Source organism: Eptesicus fuscus, chromosome 21 (genome assembly GCF_027574615.1).
Source record: "Eptesicus fuscus isolate TK198812 chromosome 21, DD_ASM_mEF_20220401, whole genome shotgun sequence".
NCBI lineage: Eukaryota > Metazoa > Chordata > Mammalia > Chiroptera > Vespertilionidae > Eptesicus > Eptesicus fuscus.
In genome coordinates, this window is record NC_072493.1 from 8,819,832 (window position 1) to 8,840,190 (window position 20,359).

Consider the following 20,359-nt stretch of genomic DNA (forward strand, 5'->3'; position numbering starts at 1 on the left):
GCTGTGATGCATGAGCTCATTTGCTGTGTAGTTTAGGCTTCTGTGTCCAGCTGGGTGGACCCTTCCCTCCTGCTCCCCTGCGCCTCTCCCCGGGCCACCGCCCGTCCCACACGTCCCAGTTCCGTCCGCCACTTGCTAATGGTGTAGCTGTCTTCTCAGAGTTCCTGTTTGTGGAGGCACCGCCCGTTCCTTGTCTTCTCCACTCAGCATGCTCCTTCTCTCTCTGGGCTTCTTGTCTTCTTGTTTACCAAAGAGGAGTTTACAGACAATAAAGTGGAAACGTCTGCCGGTCCAGCGCTCAGCATCTCATCTATCCCCCTCTCTCTCCTCTCTCTCTCTCTCTCTCCTCTCTCTCTCTCTCCTCTCTCTCTCTCTCTTTCTCTCTCTCTCTCTCTCTCTCTCTCTCTCTCTCTCTCTCTCTCTCGGCGGGGGAGCCTGCACTCACGTGGGTGGGGAGGGGCGTCAGGACCCCCAACTGGGGTGTAACCACTAGAAACGGGGCGTAGGACCCCAGAGCTCCGGGCTTTCACTGAAGAGCCACTGCCTGCCTCTCCGTCACCTGCCACTTCTTTGCTCCTTGTTTGTTCCTCCATCTCCGGGATTGTGCTAAACGGTGTATCTGAGGGTTTCTCTGGGCCCTTTGGAGAGGTGCTGGGACTGTCTCCTCTGTTCAGACAAGGAAACCGCAGATAATAACGAGCCCCAGCGGCCAGGTGGGGCCAGAGCCAGGGTACGACGCCTGCAGATCAGAGCCACATTCTTACAGTAGGGAGACCCCTGGGCTGTGGCACAGGGGGGCTGAGTGATCCCCCCCAATCAACCGGGAGTGCGGGACCTCCACACACCCAGCTTCTCCTCCTCGGAGTGCGCTTCACCTCACCACAACCCGTCAGATGCCCCTGGAATGCGACGAGCTTAGCCTTCGGGTCCACGCAGCTCTTAGAGATGCTAGGACAGAGAACTGATGGTTTTTAATGCTCACATTTATTGACTGCCTACAAGGTGCACTTGGCATTTCCTCCTTTAATCCCACAACAATCCCATGAGATGGGTACTATTTTCAGATGAATAAATTAAGGTTCAAAGGCATTAGGTAACTTGTTCAAGGGGATACAGCTCCTACGTGGCAGAGCGAGGACTCAACTACAGGCTGGTCTGACCCCGAGGTCCCCTTGGGCGCTGTCCTCTATTCGATAGCCAGGAGCCCGTCGGAGCAATAGGCCACCGCGGGGTGGGTATGGCTGGGTCAGGTGTAAGCCCCACTTCTTTCTGAGAGAAGCCATCCTGTTCACAGCCCGGATGGCGCAGCCCAGTGGGCCACCGTCTGACCTCCGTCCCCCTGCCCACAGCCGCCTGGGCCGAGCGTGGACCTCTGGCCAGTGAGAGCCCCAGAATCTCGGGTCGAGAACCAGGGCTCTCGGGTGGGACATGTGGTACTGAAGCCAGTTGGTACACAGCTCCGAGGGTCAGAGGTGGCACCATGGCAATCCAAAACCAAGCCTGGGCCGACGCTGGGAAGAGCAGAGACAGTGAAAATCAGCATCAACAGGGGCACCAAAGCCAGAGGGAGCCAGTTCAGACGGGGGAACTGCAAGTCGGTCGAGAGAGGGAGACGTGAGGAATAAAGCCCGAGGCCCAGAGGGCGTGGCCCCGTGGTGGAGCATCAACCTAGGAACCAGGAGCTCACGGTTCGATTCCCAGTCAGGGCACATGCCCAGGGTTGTGGGCTGATCCCCCGTGAGGTGCGTGCAGGAGGCAGCCGATCCCTGATTCTCATCATTGATGTTTCTCTCTCTCTCTCTTCCTTCCTCTCTGACATCAATAAAAATACATTAGAAAGAAAGAAAGAAAGAAAGAAAGAAAGAAAGAAAGAAAGAAAGAAAGAAAGAAAGAAAGAAAGAAAGAGAAAGAAAAAGAAAGGAAGAAAGAAAAGAAAGGGAAAGCTCAAGGACCAGACAGGACGGGCTAGGGAAGGGCCACAGAGGGCTGGGATTTCACTCTTTTCCCGGCTGCTGTGTGACGCCTCCCTTCTCCTCCTTTCAGTCTTGGCTCCACTGGCGCCTTCTTAGTGAGGCCCGCAGCCCCTGTTCCCCTTTGCCCCTCCCCCCAACGCCATCGCCCCTCCAGGCATATCTTTCTCCATAGCACTGTGACCCTGGGCCCGATATGTGTTCCGGCCCCCTGCCCCCCAGCACCCCACCCCACCCCATGCCACGCCCACCTAGAACTGCATCCTCAAGGGGGGGGGGGTGCTTACACCCTATGGCTCTGCCAGCACCTGCTCAACCCACACTCCTCGCTGATCAATGATTCTCATCACTGATGTTTCCAACTCTCGTCCCCTCTACCTTCCTCTCTGAAATCAAACCCCCTCCTCTCCTCGGGCCCCTCAACTCCCCAGAGTAATGGCCCCGGAACATGTCTGAGCCCTAATCCCCAGGCAGTGGCATCTCATTGTGGGGTGTGTGTATGTGTGTGTTTTTAAATATATTTGTATTGATTTCAGAGAGGAAGGTTGAGGGCGTAAATACACTGTTACCCGGCAAAGCAGAATTAAGGCTTTGTTCCAATCCGCTGGCCTTAGGGAGCTCATCCTGGGTTATCCAGGTGGCCTGAGCACCGAGAGGGTCCCTGGGTGTGAAAGACAAAGGCAAGTCAGAGTGACGCGGGGGAGAGAGACTCAGCCAGCCTTCCAGATGGAAGCAGGAAGCGTCTGGAAACCAGGCAAGGCAGGACAACAGACCCCCCCGGAGAGCCTGCGATTCCTTGATTGTAGCCCATTGTGGACTTCCGGCGTCCAGAGCTGCAGGATAATGCATTCACGTTGTTTTAAGCCACAAGTTTGTGGTCTTGGTTACAGCAGCCCCAGGAAGTAAATACACAGGCAAACACATGGTCCTGCCCACCTTCCTGTCACAGTATGAAGTGTGGGTGAGGACGAGTCCTCCTCGGTGTTTCTGTGAGGACTGAGGCAATCCGAGGTGATCACGCACGGAGCACAGTGCCCGGCACACAGTATGGCCAAGTGGCAGCGGTGGGGACTTCATTGGGGCTGCCCAGGGCTCATAAGGACTCGGTTGGTTCCAAATCTGTGAAACCCTACACCCCTGCCACCCCTCAGAGAAGACGCCACCTGGTCCACTGCCTCCTGCTTGGGGGACGTGAGCCCTCCAAACCTGGCTGACGCCCCAAGGGAACAGTTCTGTGTGCCCCGGCCCAGGGGCTCACCTGCACACATGGATCCCATGGCAAGGGGCTGGGCTGATGCTGAAGAGATCGAGGTGCTGAAAACTGGCCAAAAGCCTGGTTTAGGGGGCTCGTTCTTCCTTACACCCATCCCTTGCTTCATTCAGAGACCGCAGTCTGCTGGGAGAGCTTGGCCAGACACCCCGCTTTGGGTCTCAAGTTCCCCATCTGTACAATGGGAAGCTTGGAACGAATGGTGTGCAAGTACCTCAACATCTTACCTCCTGACGTTTCACTGAAGAGCATGTATCAATAGCAAACACGTGTGTAAAAGGTGACTGACATCATTAGCCTTTAGGGAAATGCAAAACCACAACGAGCCCAGCAGGCGTGGCTCAGTGGCTGAGCATCGACCTATGAACCAGGAGGTCACGGTTCGATTCCCAGTCAGGACACATGTTCAGGTCGCGGCTCGATCCTCCTTGTGGGGTGTGCAGGAGGCAGCTGATCAAGGATTCCCTCTCATCAGTGATGTTTTGAACTCTCTCTCCCTCAACCTTCCTCTCTGAAATCAATACAAACATATTTAAACACACACACACACACACCACAATGAGATGCCACTGCACACCAATAAAAAACCAAAGATAATTTTGAAAAGTTTTATTTCCATTTACAAGAGCAGAGTCTACAAAATTAGTGTGGGTTACAGGGAGAAAAACAGACAAGGCTTCCTCACGGAGCCAGAAGACCCAGCATTAAATCAACAGGACCGAGGGTTTAAATAACCACAGGGAACTCCCACACCCCTTCCCGCACGCCTACGGAACCCACTCTCCTTCTGCTGGATCTGGGGTAGCAGTCCGCTCTCACGAAGCGAGCCCTGGCACCCCCGGCTCGGTCGCGGGGAGAGTCAGAGAGCCGCTTCAGTCGTGGCAGCGCAGAGGCCTGCACCCAGAGTCTGTCCTTTAACGTTTGGACGGTTTGAAGGACCTGGTGCATCATTTCCTCTGAGCCCGAAGACTGTCTTTTCCCCACTGAATACAGGCTGCAGCCTGCACCTTAGAGCTGAGCCTTCAGGCAAACATCACCGGAAACAAAAACAGGTGGCAGAGACTTCGTGGCCGGGACTAAGTTCACTCTAACCAGTAATGTCAGCATGGAGGGCGGAGTCCTCTCTATCAGGATACAGTACAGAACTGTTTCATAAGACTTTAATGGGTGTTTCCCCTGAGGGTAAAAACATGTGGGCGGGGGGACTGACAAATGGCCAGGGACTCCCCGTAAAACGTACAATGTCTAAAATACATTAACATGTCATCCATATAAGCTTAACCCCAGGAAGGCTGAGCATGTCTTCTGATCTGACAACTCTCCTCATGCAAATCTTACAACAGTAACTCATCACACACACCGAATCGTTCCTGGCATCTCTTTCAATGAGGTGCAAAAACAAATCTCTGTGATTTTCCAGGGCTCCCCTGGGAAATCTCAAAGATCATCGGAGGGGTCAAATATCCTGAATGTTCCCTTCCATTTTTTTTCTGTATTTATTAAAATATTTGGGAAGGCAAAATCTAAAGAATTGTCAGAAGAGATTCAGACTCTTGATTAACATATGAGCATTGGTGCTTGACAAGCAAACCCTGCTTACCCATTTAATTAAGTGATAAAATTTAAAGGTAAACAGACCCAAGAGTATTGAAGACCTATGGCCACATACAAATTACATACAAATGTTCACAGCAGCATAATTCATAATAGCCAAAAAGTGGAACCAACCAAACCATCCATCAACTGATGAATGGAGACACAAAATGTGGTAGGACACAGTGTCGCTCACACTCGAGTTAGGTGGAGCTGGCACCCAACCCAGCGACAGCCCCCCTCCCCCCCCCCCCCGCCGCCCCCGTGGGAACGCAGCCGGAGTTACTCAGAGAACTATGAATAGCGGGGTTAACAGATGATGTCACACTATCAGCTCTCCTTGCTGTTTGCCCTCAATTAAAGGAGGTGGCCCCTGGTATTCAAAACCTCATGAAACCTGAACGGAGCCTTCCAGATGCTCAGGGCAAAGTGGCCCCATGGGTCCTTAAAGGGGTCACCGTACCAGATGACACACGAAATGGAACTGTCAGATCCGCCTTCTCGCTTGTCTACCATCTTGTAAGGAAACCACAGCAAGGTCCTCTTGAGCAGACAAAGAAGCGATTCAGTGCAATGTTCTCGACCACCCGGCCAGGGCCACCCCTCCAGTTGCTGACCTGGACACATCCCTGGATCCGAGAGCAGCTGGCTCCTGGTCGCAGCAAAAGGGACGGGGGTTGTTATACGCCGCAGACGGTTAGAACTTGAGGAACACGAAGATGACGGCATAGGTAAACACCTAAACTGCAGCCTTGCACAACAATTTCAAAAATACAACTAAAAGACAAAATGGACATCATCCAGAACCACAGGAAAGCTGGCTGACTGGAAATTCTACAACTAGAAGGAAAGAGAAAACCACAAGGAAAATCAGAGGAGCTGTAAAAGCCTGAGGTACGGAGACACAGGCGCGCGTGTGCGGAGAGGCGGCCGAGTGCCTGGCTGGCGTTCTCTAGCGGGAAGGGGATAAAAGCTCTGGACTGCGCTGAACCCCAGTTCCTACTGCACTGAACACCAGTTCTGGGCGAGAACCTGGAGACCCAGGCTCATACTGGGGGAATCTGGGCTGTAAGGTGGAAACTCAGGGGAGCGGCAAAATGCAGAGCTCCGGAGGTGCGCACGTGAATGCGCGCAGAGGACGGACTATTGACTGTGCCGCTGAACTGCCCTGGTGGGAAGGAGACAAAAGCTCTGGACTGAGCTGAACCCCAGTTCCGACTGCACTGAACCCCAGTTCCGGGCAAGAATCTGGGAATCCAGATTAATTGGGGGAGAGACTAGATTGTTTGGCAGCAGGCAAAACTCGAGGGCGCCTTTCTCGCAGAGGTGCTTGCAGAGAGTACCGAGGGACACTGAGACCCAGGAACCTCATAGGGCGGGGCTGACGGGAAGCCAAGGCTGTAGGCTCCACCCTGAAACTCCACCCCATCCAAGCTGAGCACAGAGGCTTTTCCAATTTTGCAAGTCTAGTTGAAGAAGGCTGTTTCCCAGCGTAGACATAGCTGATTCTGACAGCCAATTGGCCTGGAGGTCAACTTCTCCCACTGATACCAACAACAATCAAGACTTAACTACAACAAGGCTGTACACACAGTCCACAAAGGGGTGCACCAAGAGTGTCTACCTCAGGTAACTGGGGAGGCCGAGCCACTGGCCTATATCGGACAACTAGCACACAAAGCTACCCTACCAACTCAGGGAAGCAGCGAAAATGCAGAGACAAAGAAACAGATCACAAACCAAAGAAATGGAGGAAAACAAAACAACTGGAGATAGAGTTCAAAACCACGGTTATAAGGTTTTTCAAGAATTTCCTAGAAAAGGCTGATAAATTTAGCAAGACCCTCGAGGATATGAGAGAGACCCTCGAGGATATGGAAAAGGACCAACTAGAAATTAAACATACACTGACTGAAATAAAAAATATTATACAGACACCCAACAGCAAACTAGAGGAACGCAAGAATCAAGTCAAAGATTTGAAATACAAAGAAGCAAAAATCACTCAACTGGAAAAGCTAAAAGAAAAAAGAATCCAAAAATTTGAAGATAGTGTAAGAAGCCTCTGGGACAACTTCAAGCGTACCAACATCAGAATAATGGGGGTGCCAGAAGAAGAGAGAGAGCAAGATACTGAAAACCTATTTGAAGAAATAATGACTGAAAACTTCCCCCACCTGGTGAAAGAAATAGACTTACAAGTACAGGAAGCACACAGAACCCCAAACAAAAGGAATCCAAAGAGGACCACACCAAGACACATCATAATTAAAATGCCAAGAGCAAAAGACAAAGAGAGAATATTAAAAGCAGCAAGAGAAAAACAGTTAATTACCTACAAGGGAAATCCCATACGATTGTCAGCTGATTTCTCAACAGAAACTATGCAGGCCAGACGGGAGTGGCAAGAAATAGTCAAAGTGATGAATAGCAAGAACCTACAACCAAGACTACTCTACCCAGCAAAGCTATCATTCAGAATTGAAGGTCAGCTAAAGAGCTTCACAGATAAGAAAAAGCTAAAGGAGTTCATCACCACCAAAACAGTATTATATGAAATGCTGAAAGGTATTCTCTAAGAACAAGAGGAAGACGAAGAAAATGGTAAAGATAACAATTATGAACAACAAATACATATCTATCAACAAGTGAATCTAAAAATCAAGTGAATTAAAAATCTGATGAACAGAATAAACTGGTGAATATAAAAGAATCAGGGGCATAGAAAGGGAGTGGACTGACAACTCTCAGGGGGGAAAGGGGTGTGGGGGGTGCGGGAAGAGACTGGACAAAAATCGTACACCTATGGATGAGGACAGTGAGGGGGAGATAAGGGAAGAGGGTGGGATGGGAACCAGGTGGAGGGGAGCTATGGGGGGAAAAAAGAACAACTGTAATAATCTTAACAATAAAGATTTATTAAATTAAAAAAATAAAATAAAAAGAACTTGAGGAACACATCCCTGTGGGGCTGATGGGCTGAGCGCTCATTGCGCAGGTTAAGCTCATGGCCACCTTTGCTGAGATGATGCCGTGTATGGCGATGAAGGCCTTCATCGAGGAAGGTCTGCCTCAGGCTAGTCTACTTTCTGGAGTCGGCCATGCGAGTAAGCAATTTGGAGCTAGAACACAGCCTCCTTGAGAAACAGGGCCCATCAATGTTCCCTTTTCTAAAGGCTTTAAGACTTGAGGGGGCATGCACTCCTTGCTCCTGTGAGCTCCCCAAACCTGTGCCAGGTTGCAAACACAAGGAAGAGGAAGGCAGATCCTATGCTCCTTGGCTACAAGTCACCACAGAGCAGCTCTCACACACACCTGAGCATGAAGCAGGCGCTGCCTCAGCAAAACCACCACCAGGAGGCGCTACGGGACGCCTGACAGGCTGAGGGATCAAGCTCGTGTTTAGGCTGACTGAACAAGTATCAATCTTGCTGTGGCGTCTAAGGAGGCCCCATCTCCTGCAGATATGATTGAACAGCTTCTTGCAGCTATTAGTCCTAATGGCAGTCGTACTTAATTTTTTTTTAAAAAAGCGGTATATCCAAACAATGGAATATTATTCACCCATAAAATGCAATGAAGCACTGATCCACACTACAACATGGATGAGCCTCAAAGATAGCATGCTAAGCAAAAAAAGCCCACAAAAGGCCACACATTGTATAATTCCATTTACATGAAATGTCCAGAATAGGCAAACCCATTGATGCTGACAGTAGATTAACGGTTGCCAGGGGCTGCAGGTGGGGAGAGAGTTACGGAGAGTGACTGCTAGTGAGCACGGGGTTTCATTTGGAAAATGTTCTGGAATTAGGTAGAATTAGATAGTGCTGGTGGTTGCACAACCGATTAATATCCTAAAACCCCCTGACCTAACTCTCTGAAAAGGTAAATAATACCTTAATTTGCTTTTTAAAAAACTTACGCGGGCATGGCTCGTGAAATGATTAAAATAAGCAGTATATCATAAACAAAGGGTTTTCTGGTAAGACACAGAATCTCAGTCATCTGGACTAATCTTCCGTATTATAGGCCATGGTATTGATCAGTAAACCAAGGAGGCAGGCCCACAGAACCTGAGCAAATGCAACACATTTCAAATATAACACCTCTCAGAGTTTCTTTCCAGGGGCAGGCATATCAAATAACACGAACAGGATTCCTTCCCTAGGCTTTGTCCTCCACAGCGCCCTTTCACCTGGGGGACACACTGACACGTTACTGAAGGGCAGTCTGCAGAGTCAAAACTACTTTCATAATAATGCTAACATGTTACTTACGTTCCCATGCAATGTGTTCATCACCACTATTTTCTAATGAATCAATATGCTTTTTTTTTTTTTTTACCGTCTGTTTAGATTGCTAATGAGGTGAACAGCAATAGTTTTAACCCACATAAACAAAAGCTCTTTGGGTAATCTCGGTCAGTTTTAGGAATGTAGAGGAGGAAGATCACATGTTAAATACATGGCATAGGCGTGGTCTCCCTTCCAGGAGCACACCCCGCCTTCCCCTTCCGCCTCTTCTTCCCCCACAGGCATGCATCTCCTCAACTCTAAGGGAGCAACGGGCAGCGGCAGCTTGTCCTGGGCTAGGCCCCCGAGCATGTCCCCAAGGCCCCTTTCATCTGACTTCTTAGCGAGCCAACGCCGCCCGCCTGGGCTCATGTCCCTGCCTCGTCTCTCTCCTGTTACTTCTTCTATCCTAGGCCCTCCCCTGTGTCACTGTCCCCGGCTTTAATAAATGTCCTCTAAAATATTTTTTAAATAGTGTATAAAGGAACAAGATAAGAAATGACATAACACACCCCCACCCTGTGCCCTTCGCCAAAGCACCTCATCAGTCCCAAGAGTCGGTCCGTTTGTCCACCGATGGAAGAAGAAAAGCAGCAGCACAGAGCTAGTGAGACGGAAGGAACAGAAAACATATAATGCTGCTGATGATAACAGGGATAGTGCTGGTGGTTGCACAACCGATTAATATCCTAAAACCCCCTATTCAACCAAGAAGGACTGAGCAAGCTGGGACCCACCAACTTCCTCTGACAGAGAGGGAGCAGCCATGGCTTGCAAATGAAGGAAGTAAAGAAAAGTAAAGATGAAGAATGGACACGAGAGGACCTGCGATCAGGCCCGTGTTGAGAAGCCTGACTCACTCAGTGGCTCGCTGCTCCAAGCAAACCGCACCGCAGTTTAAGTGAAATAGACGGCAAAGAAAACACCGATTGAGCAGAACAAGGTTCAATCAGCCTGGTTGATTTCTTCCGTATGAAATAGTCATAGAACGCGGAAATAGTGATCCGCCAGGAACTGAGGCGTGAGCTTCAATTCACCCTCGGCATCAGAGGGTCCCACCCCCAAGAAAAATACTAACAGGCTCCCGGACCCAGCGGCAGCCACCAGGACAGAGCTGACAGCACACAGCGACCCTCCCCTGGGCTCCACGTCCTCCACGTCCATGCACTGGGAGGAGTCGAGCGGGAGGGGGACTTGGCCTCGGGGAGCAGCTGCCAGGACAGGGCAGGCAGGCGGGTTGGGGCGATAGCACAGAAGCAATGCATACTCTGAACAGACCACACGTTCAGCGAGGGGCTTGTCCCGTTGCGGGGATCAGGGTGGGGGTGCTGGCCAGGTGGGAGGAATCGTACCTAACGGAGAAAGGCAGAAAGAGACAGAAGTGGTTGGTGGGACTGTCTGTCGTCCTTGTGAGTGGACACTTTTAAGGTGCATGAGTTGGAGTGCCACGGGGCCCTGAGGGGTCGGGTAGGAGGGGGGAGCCCAGCAGAGACGCAAAAAACCCAGACTGGACGGAAGGTCGGGGGCTGGGGAAGCAGCTGAGACGCAGATCCCGCCGGGTGTACGCAAAGCGCACGCGCTCCATCGCGCGAACCCAGCCACAGCCTCCTTGAGAAACAGGGCCCATCGATGTTCCCTTTTCTAAAGGCTTTAAGACTGGAGGGGCATGCACTCCTTGCTCCTGTGAGCTCCCCAAACCTATGCCAGGTTGCAAACACAAGGAAGAGGAAGGCAGATCCCACGCTCCTTGGCTACAAGTCACCACGGAGCAGCTCTCACACACACCTGAGCATGAAGCAGGCGCTGCCTCAGCAAAACCACCACCAGGAGGCGCTACGGGACGCCTGACAGGCTTGTGGGGAGCGGGAGAGGGGCTGTCAGCCCTGCTGCGCCCAACAGGACCCAGCATCTCACCCTCTCCCCTTCAGAGGGGGATGCGAACTCTTGTTAGAGCAGAAATTGCAACTGGAAGGTCGAGGCTAAGGAAAAGCAAGGTTAAAAAACAACACACAGAGTGAAGCCTTGGAGCGTCTTCCTGATCACAACATAGACCTACATCACAGAGCTGGCCCGGCCCGGCCTCAGGGTGCACGGGGCAGCGGCTCCCGGGAGTACCGTCAGCACCCAAGTATCAGCCTAGAGGGGGACTCCTCAGCTCACCCCAAAGTGCTGAAGAAGGGGGGCTGCTACTCAGGACTCCCTTTCCAGGGTCACTCTCCTTGGCTGCTGGTTTCCTGAGAATCTCTCAAGTGAAGAGACACTCCTGAGAAGATGGGCTATTTCATCAAGGCCCCGGCGGCGGGCGGGGGCGCTGAAGAGCCGCAGCAAAAACAGAACGGGCAAACGAAGCGGGCCCCAAACGGCAGGGAGGCCCCGAGTTCCGGAGAAAACGCCACAGAGCTTCTGGCCACCAAGGAGAGCCGGTGGGTACACTCCCCACCCCCCGGCCCGCACACCACGCGCTGCAGCATTCGCGGGAGCGACAAGTCAGAGAAAGCAGTTGAATCCCAGGGTAAGAAAAACACCAAGTCTGACGAGTCAGACGTACTGAGCCCAGGACCAAATACATATTGTCCGCAGCGGTCCCAGAGAGGTGGCCTCCTCTGCTGCCCGGACAGAGGCCCCGCTCTGCCGTCGCGGGGCAGCGAGGAAGCGTCCAGCCTGTGCTCTATTGAGAAGATCTGGAGGGACGGAAGGCCGCCAGCAGCGGGCGGGGCTCTGCGGCACAAATGAAGTCAGGAAGAAAAAGAGTGGGCTGGACACGGTGCGGCCTTCAGCCCCAGGGGCACCACGCGGCCCTCCCTCCGGTGGGCAAGTGCTGGAAGGATCAGATGGGGAAGGCCGCCCGGCCAGGGTGGCCCAGTTGGTTGGGTGTCGTCCTATGCACCGAAAGGTTGCCGGTTCGACTCCGGGTTGGTGGGCATGCAGGAGGCAGCCAATCGAAGTATCTCGCTCAGCGATGTTTCTCTCTCTCTCCCCCCTTCCCTTCTCCATCTCTCTCAAAAATCAATAAAAATATTTTTTAAAAAATCAAGGCAAGGAGGGAGGTAGTGCTCCCTGCATGTGGTCAGCGCTCACCCGAAAAATAAATGGCAAAGCCGAGCGGGCCCCGACGAAGACCATCGGCAACGGGCATGTGGGTGCGCAGCCAGGCAGCCCCTCGGGGAGGAGGGAGAGCAGAAGCTGCTTGAGGACGTGAGAACGAGCACCTAGAAAATCCGAGACCTGAAGAAAAAAAATGAGAAAAACAAGAAAGGCCCTAAAAAATGTACACGTGTTCTCAACAGGAGAGCCGTGAGCACAGGGAAGGGGGGCCGCCAACCTGAGACACATTTCCGGACACACTCACCGAGAAAGACTCCTGCAATGAGCCGTGACCCTCAAAACGGCTCCGAGAAGTCAACAGTCCCAGCCCGCGCCCCGGCCCACCCACAGGAAGAGGCGGCATCTTGCTCCCAACAACAAGCCAGCCTGTGGAGTCGCCCTCTTCCTGCCGAAGGAGCCCGGCCTGGACAGGAAGCCCCAACACCGGTTCCCAGGGGTCACCGCCGGCCTCGAGTGCAGTGCCTGTCTCCCAGCTGGTACAGCGGGGCCCCCCCTCCCCCCGACAGATGCAAGAAACCCATCCCTTGTAAAGAGCTGGACGCCACAGGCCTCCGGTCCTCTCCATGACGTCCATGGTCACACCAGGACGCCCAGCCCACGGGGAGGCCACCACCCTGTCCCTCCGCCTAACCGTTCCCCAAAGAACGAATTTCACTTTTCCCGAGAGGGTGCGTACGGACGGCAGAGCTCACAGACAGCAACCTGCGCCTGGGTTTTATCAAGATGCTGCCTACAGCTTCTTCCCACCCCCACCGAGGAGCCGACCTGTAAGCCCCCTCGGCCCTCCCGGAGGTCAGCCAGGACTGGGTCCCACCCTTCGTTCCAGGCTCATCCAAGGCCCCGCCTGTGCTCTGCTGAACCCCCTCACCTGTGCAGGGGCGCAGGAGGGCCACTGAGTCACTGTGTCAGGGAGGAACCAACTCGGTTCCTACAAAGGTGGCCAGGCCCGGCCCCCCGCCATCACCTCCCCCAGCAGCCCCCCCCCCCTTGTGGATCCTGGATGCCTCCAGCACGGCCCCCACTGTCTGTGGCGCAAAGGAGAAGACCCCACACTGTTCTGACAAATGCTCCGCGGTCCGTGGGGCCGTTCGCTCGCTTGGAAAATGCATGTGTGCTTGGCGGTGCCATCTGCAGTGAACTCCACACCCGATGCCCCAGCTCCATAGCTACCACGCTTGTAGGAGGAACGAGAATCCCCAGCACCACCCGTCGATGACCTTCACCATCGACCTGGTCTATGTCACGCAGCCCTCACCATCCCGGGGCCACCGTTAGAATCCCAGGACAACAGCTGCACCGGCTCTGCGAGAGCCACCTCTGCTTTAAAATAACCAGCACCCCTCCCCCTCCCGGGGCACATGCCTCACCCGACTCGAACGGTCACGGCACCGCCACCGTGTCCCCAGGTGCTGCTGGAGCCCTGGCCCCGAGCTCCCGGATCGGAGGTGCAGGTGGCAGCACAGGTCCCTGGGACCGCAAGGGGGACTCCGACGGCCACACTCACGGCTCCTGACACGCACCTCCCGGAGTCAGACTTCACACCAATTCTTATCCCCGGGGTCACCGACCAGATCCCCAAACTCCTCAGGGCAGAGACCAATTCAAGGCGAACACTGGGCGGGCACTGGTTCCCGGGGCGCTCCATGCTGGACCCAGTTTCCAAAGCCTGCTGCCTGGTTGAGGGGCTGAGGGAGCGCCCCGGAACCAGCCCCCTGAGCGTTCGGAAAAACAGCTCCCACATCTGGATGAACCTTCATCACTCGTGAGCAGCGACTCCTCCGGACCGTCTGGGACCGCGGGGAAGATGTGAGGGGTTAGGGTGAAGGAGGGAAGCAAGAGGAGAGCCAAACCCGGGCCCCAGCCGTCTATGGAGGACAACTGCTCATTAAAAAAGAGGCGGCCAAGGCCCTATCACACCCAGGACGCGCCAGCAGGGGGCGCCAAGAGCAGGTGCTCTCAGAGCATCTCCTACGCGGTGGGGACCCCCAGTGCTTCCGGCTCCTCTCTCACGTCAGTCTCCTGCTGGGCCTTCCCGATTCTGAGGTTTGCGGTGAAAAGAAGACAAAGTGTTCACCACAATAGAGTACCTCGAGGCCTTCGTCCCCACAGAACTGACTGCTTAATTTTAATTGTAGCCCAGGTTTTAACGAATCGTAAAGGAACTAACAATTGATATTGCAACGAAAACTGAGTCCCAGTCAGGCACTCAGCAAATTCCGGAACCAGTAATGTCAGAGAAACAGGGCTGGGTTAGGAGTCCAAAGTCTGCCAACTTAGAAAAACCTATGGCATGATTTCTTTGGATCCTCCAGACAGTGCCTGGAAGTAGGCAGAGACCAACAGAAAGGAAATCTTGCCCGATCGACCGGCAGGGCTCAGTGGTTGAGCGGCGACCTCTGAACTAAGAGGTCACTGTTCAATTCCCGGTCAGGGCACATGCCCGCATTTCGGGCTCCATCCCCAGCAGGGGCCGTGCAGGAGACAGCCAATCAATGATTCTCTCACCACTGATGCTTCTATCTCTCTCTCCCTTTCCCTTCCTCTCTGAAATCAATCAATAATAGTAATAATTGTAAAAAAGAGTGAAACAAAGAAAAGTAATCATGCCAAACGTCAGCACAGCACACAGCCACTTCCCGAGGGCCCGCTGCATAGGGGACAGCGCACAGCCGTGATTCTCAACCAGAGGCACGTCTGTCCCTTCTCCGCCCCGGGGACATGTGGCAATGTCTGGAGATACTTTTTATTGTTACAACATGGAGAGCCAGGGAGGCTGCTAATCACCCTACAACACATAGACAGCCCCACCCCCCAAGGCAAAGCATTATCCGTCCCCAAATGTCAATAGTGCTAAAGCTGAGAAACTCCGGTCTGGGATAAAGGCATTCGAAACCCCCACGCGCGTCACGACCCCTCCGATCATCTAAGTTAGTCTGTCGACTTCCCCTGGGGGCAGTATACACATATGCAGGCACAAAGCTTTGCAGTTGGGGGCACGGGGGTGGGTCATTAATTCCTGATGCCCATTCATGAACAACCCCCGCCCCCAACACCAGGCACCCAGGGATAGCGAGGTCAGCTGCTCTTTTTAGAGAGTCTATCCTCGTAAAGAAAAGAAACCCCTCTCAAAAGAACCTTTGGCACAATTGACCTTATTCAAACCTCACAGCATGCAAGCGGGTTGGGACTGTTAGGGTCACCATGTAGCAGGGGAGACTGGGGTGCAGGTAACTCTCCAGCTGCCAGAGGGCGCTCCAGGTCCAGCCTGGCTTTCCATCAGGGTCACACTCTCCTCTTCGGGCCCCTCCCCGCTCTGGGAGATGAAGTCAGCAGACCAGCCCCATGCCCCTGCCCTCACCATGGCGGACATGAGGGCATGGACACCCGGCATGAAGCAGAGGCCACTCCCTTCGTGGGTCCCAAATTTTCGGGGAGAGGGACCCTGCCCTGACCCCCCTTTCTGGTGGGCTCCGGGCTCCCGGCTCCGGGCGGGAAGCCTCACAGTCTCCGTCAGCTCCTCTTCATCTCCAACCACGCTCACCTGCGGACATGACCAGTCCCACCAGAGCTGCTTCATGGAGTAAGCATGTCGGCACCCGGGCCCTGCACCTGTGCATCCAGCCTGCCCCCTCGGGGGGCCGCCGCCCTCTCTGTGCTCCTCGGAAGCCAGCAGCCAACCAGTGTCTGGAAGTTGATGAGGAATGGCGAGTCCGTGAGGTTTCCTTGTTTCCTCCATTCAGCCTCTCCCTCGCTGCCTCGGTCGCTCTGCTTTGTGTCCTTGCAAGAGGCTGCTGTGGGCCCGCTGGGCCCGGCGCCTGGGCTCGGCCATCCGTGCCCCACGGGGCTCGTCCTCTGTCCTCACTTCCTGGCGGCACCCTTCAGTCCGATCGCAGGGTTCCTGCCGAAACCACCCAGCGCGGCACCTTCGCGTCCCTGGAGGCCTGTGACGATCAAGAAACTGCGTTCAAGCCAAGTGTGTCCAGAGGCACGTTCCTCTGAGTTTGCCCGGAGTGATGGGACACGCGCTGCACCCAGAACAGCCGAAAGGGATGAACCCGCCACGGGGTGGAGGAGAAACAGGGAAACAGGCCCAGAGAGGGTAAGCGGATGTCTCAAATCTAACGGTTTTTGTTTCAGAAAACAACCAGATTTAACAAATGCCACCCATTTCTCCACGCGCACCAGGGCTCCGCAAGTGGGTCGACGTTATGTTAGCGCTCAGCTCCCACCACCTGCTGTTCCTTCCTGTCAGCACCCCTCTCTGGGACAAGCGCTGAGTCAGAACACCCCTTCGCTGGGCATTTCTTACTGGAATGGGACCGTCGTGGAGCCAGAATCGACATGTCATACTGCTTGGGGTGTTCTGACATCTTACAGAAAAGGCATCTACTGCCCACTTCTGGCCCCTACCTGGGCTCATCTCTTAAGGGGCCCAGGTCCTTTCCTGGGCTGGGTCTCTCATCCCACCTGTGCACGGGTGGCTTTTGGGAAGGGGATGGGGAGTGCCCAGCGGACGATGGTTCCCACAGCGGGAGAAGGCTGGTTTCCGTGACGCTGGTCCACTAAGGACAACGTGGGAAGGTCAAAGCACGGCTGGTCAGCTGGGCAGCACCACGGCCCGGAGTGATGGGACACGCGCTGCACCCAGAACAGCCGAAAGGGATGAACCCGCCACTGGGTGGAGGAGGAACAGGGAGACAGGCCCAGAGAGGGTAAGCGGGTGTCTCAGGATCACACAGTCAGTGAGGAGGTGGGGACTAGGCGCACCTGCCACTGGGGGCATCATCAGAACCTTCCTCCTCCTCACCCCACAGAGGCAGGCTGGGAAGATTGGCCTCCTTTCTCCCCACCCCAAGTCCTCACCCCCACCCCCCACCCAACACGGCCCAGAGAGGAACAGCCAGCTGCCCTAGGCTGCAAGCTGCTGCATTTTTCGTCAAGAGAGAGTGGATGAAGGCGCCAGCGGTAGGAATCTAGGTGGGGCCAGAGCCCCTGCTGTCCAATCGCTAAACAACCCTAACAGGTGGGCCTCAGATTCCGTGTGGTCCCTGCCCAGGGAAGCTGAGGGTGGGGTTCAGGGCATACCCCTCCTGGGCGTTCATCCTTTCCCTCTCCACCAGCCCCAGGGCGCCTTGGGTGGGAAAACCATGCCCACCTTGAAACAGGCACTTTCTCTCTCTTGCTGCATCCCTGAATGTGACCACAGCATCGTCTACTGATGGCTTTCTGCAGGCCAGCCCCTGGCCCTGGTACTTTGGGGGCTGGAAGTGACAGGACACTGCCCCTGTCCCCATGGGGTTTCTTGAGGGAGGCCACAACCAAGGAAGCCCAGTTAGGCAAAGATTTGGCCACGGTGAGTGCGGCGGGCTGGGAACCAAGTACCAATGGGTGAGAGGGCTCTAACGGCAGGCACGGTGAGCTCTGAGAGAGGAAAAGCATTTCTGGGGGTGGGGATAGGCACGGCCAACGCCCCTCCTTGTCCCTTGTCCCAGCTGCTTCCTCCTCCTCCTCGCCTTCCCCTGCTGGCCAGGTGGGTGTCTGGTAGGGCTCCTGTGCCTCTCCCAGCCTCACACCTGGACCCTGACAATGAACACCTGCTTCCCGCAGTCCTGCGCAAGCCTGTCCACAACCCACAACACGCGGGAAGTATTTCTTACACGGGGGACCCAGCAAAGTCTAAACCAGCGGACGTAAGCCGGCGGTCCGTGGACCACTGGTGGCCTGTGAGGTCCGAAAGGCTGGCGACCGCTGGTCTGAACCGTCCTCTGCTCCCGAGAAAGAGAAACCTTCCCTCGGAAGGAGAAAACAAAGGGGCAAAGGAGTCTTGCCATGAGGAGTCTCCTTGCAAGTTCAGAGGAAGGGGCAAGGTCACTCTGGGCTGTTGCAGCAGGAGGAGGTGGGCAAGGAGGGATAGGAACCCCGTGGGCAATGGCGCCAGGACACGCGTGTGTGAGAGGGAGGAGGAGGAAGGCTCAGGATGAGTCTGCGGGACAGCAGCCGGCGGTTGGGAGCCACTCAAGTTTGGAAGCAGGAAAGGGACATCATAAGAAGCGTCTTTATCAAGATCCCCAGGACCAAGGCTGCCTCCATGCCGCTGCACCGGCTGTGATCACTCTGCATGCCAGCCTGCGAGGGTGGGCCTGTGTGAGCGCCTGGGTTCAGCCCGAGGCCCCTCCCTGCTGCCTCAGTTCCCCTGGTCAGAAGTCCTCCTGCGGGGGGAGGAGGAAGGGGAGGGGGAGTGATGTTGAACGGGGACAGAGCACAACGCAGGCCCACGCGGCCTGGCCTTCTCCTTGAATCTGCCCCCGAACCACTAAGTCGCCTTTAAAAGCCCTTCTTCTCAGCCTCCAAGGCCTTCTGGCCGCCGCCCTAGACGCTCAGAGTCAACAAGAGACCACTTACACTCCGATGGCTCCCACTATGGGCTTTGGAGTAAGACACTGGACACTGAAGCACAGAGGGGTCAAGGCCCCGGATCATACCCTCTCTGAGTGCCCGTCCCGCTCCGGCTAGCACTGATGGCGGGATCCAGGCGCCTCCTCTGCTCGGCTGTCTCACCTGCTCCTCCAAGCCTCCCTCCTTTCCGGGATCCTCCCTGTCCCCAGACCAACCCGGAATTTTTCAACATATCCTGGCTGCCCCCGGGGCTCTGGGACAGAGGCCATTGTTTAAGGAATTCTCTGCAGCATCAGAGCAAGGGAGGAGCCCACTCCTGGCAGAGGGGTCCTGGGGCAGCGGGCAGCCCATTCGCCCTGAGCAGCAGCATTCTCTCCTTTTTCTGATCAGCTTGTGTTTGAAGGTGCAGGAACAAGATGGCCACCAGGGGGCAGCAGAAAGAGAAAGCTTTAACTGGAAACTGCCCATTTGTCTAAATTCTCTGCCCACCCTGTAGAACAGTGGTCCCCAACCCTGGCTGCACATTAGAGTCACCCGAGGAGCTTCAAACAACACTGATGCCGGGTCCCCAGCTCCATCAATTAACTAAACTGGCCGGGGGTGCACTTCTCTTGAGGAGAAAGAAGTAGAGGAGAAGCACCCTCTGAGGCCACCCTGCTTTCCAGCGAGGGTGGAGGACCACTGGGCTAGACCTCTGTGACTCCAAGCAGGGCCCCCGAGCCACCAGCGCCACCGGCACCACCAGCACCTCCGGCACCTCCGGCACCCGAGCTTGTTGGAAATGCAGAATCTCAGGGCCCCTCCAAACCTACTGGATCAGAATCTGTATTTTCACAAGAGGAACGATGGTCCTGGTAACCAGAAGGGCCCATGGGGAGCTTCTGGTCCAATGCGGCATCTACAGTTTGTGGGTGCAGAGGTCAAAGCCCAGAGGGCAGAACCCATTTGCTCAAGGTCATTGGCCACGCACTGGGTGGGCTGGCACAGACCTCAGACCTCAAGACCCCGATCCCCGTCCACAGCACCCTGCTCTTCCAGCCCAGAGCTGGGCCTGGGCCCCAAGTGGCAGGCAATGGTGGCAGGCGTTTGGGGGTTTTGGAACTTGCCCACAGTTCTCGGGATGTGGACTGTGGGGGTCCCAGAAATGGCTAAGATACCATCCCTGACTCAAGGTGCTTCCGTCCAAGGGCCGTTTACTGCTCGAGGTCCGGATGAGACCAGGAATTGTACGTTGTTACATCATAGAGTGGGGGTGGAACAGAAGCTCCCCCGTAAGGTTACAGTGAGAACTGTCTGTGATGACATGTTTCGTACCTGGCATCTAGCTGGTGCTCAGCATCATGATGACTCCATTCTACTCAAAGCCTGCTCTCCCCAGGGCCCCGGTGACCTGCACGCTTTGGCGTCTTCTGCAGCCCCTCGAGTTGCTCCTTCCATCTGTTTTTGTCCCCTAATGAAGGGTAACATTTGTTTAGCACTGTTCGTATCTTAAAGCAGTTTATATGAGCTCATTTAATCCTACAATAATGCTTTAAGATAGCTTCTCTTCATACCCCGATGTAAAGGTGAAGAAACTCAAGCCGTAGCTGGTTTGGCTCAGTGGATAGAGCGTCCGCCTGCAGACTGAAGGGTCCAGTGTTCAATTCCAGTCAAGGGCACATGCCCAGGTTGTGGGCTCGATCCCCAGTAGGGGGCGTGCAGGAGGCAGCCGTTCAATGGTTCTCTCTCAT

The 20,359-nt window shown here is 54.7% G+C and overlaps 1 long non-coding RNA gene and 1 other non-coding gene across 2 annotated transcripts; both read right to left on the minus strand.

The window, feature by feature from the left end:
* Positions 1-12,469: 12,469 nt before the first annotated feature.
* On the minus strand, positions 12,470-12,545 carry MIR9355 (microRNA mir-9355). Its single transcript, NR_129225.2, is given in 1 exon segment — positions 12,470-12,545. It is a non-coding gene; the product is annotated as a microRNA mir-9355 (primary transcript).
* A 2,820-nt stretch (positions 12,546-15,365) lies between these two features.
* Positions 15,366-20,069, minus strand: LOC114230857 (uncharacterized). Its single transcript, XR_003616825.2, has 2 exons — positions 19,944-20,069; positions 15,366-16,174 (listed from the first exon to the last, which is right to left on the minus strand). It is a non-coding gene; the product is annotated as an uncharacterized LOC114230857 (long non-coding RNA).
* Positions 20,070-20,359: the final 290 nt, after the last annotated feature.